This window comes from Haliaeetus leucocephalus, unplaced genomic scaffold (genome assembly GCF_000737465.1).
Source record: "Haliaeetus leucocephalus isolate CR32 unplaced genomic scaffold, Haliaeetus_leucocephalus-4.0 Scaffold417, whole genome shotgun sequence".
Classification (NCBI taxonomy): Eukaryota; Metazoa; Chordata; class Aves; order Accipitriformes; family Accipitridae; genus Haliaeetus; species Haliaeetus leucocephalus.
The window spans coordinates 5,002,693-5,003,033 of record NW_010972853.1 but is presented as its reverse complement, the minus strand read 5'-3'; positions in this window follow the sequence as shown (position 1 = coordinate 5,003,033).

Here is a 341-nt window from a genome sequence, read left to right as displayed (position 1 = left end):
CGAAGCTCGGGATTCGAGCCGAATACCGCAAATAAAATTAGCATGACCTTGATTACACCCCGTATGAATATCTCATTTACCTAATGACTTTATGTCACGTACGCAGAGGGTCAATTTCCTTTTAACCTTTCCCATTGCTGCAGTAAGCATTCTTTTATAATCAATGGCTGTTTGAATAATCAATTCACGTTTTATGATCCCTGACAAACTCAATCTCTGTGTGCCTTGTTTCAGCAAAGCAGCCGGCCCCTCTCCGCGCCGTTTTCACGTCCGAAGGCTTCGCGGCGGGGTTTCCCGGCTCCCCGGGGAGCCGCCCGGGGCTCCGCGCTGCAAGGCAGCCG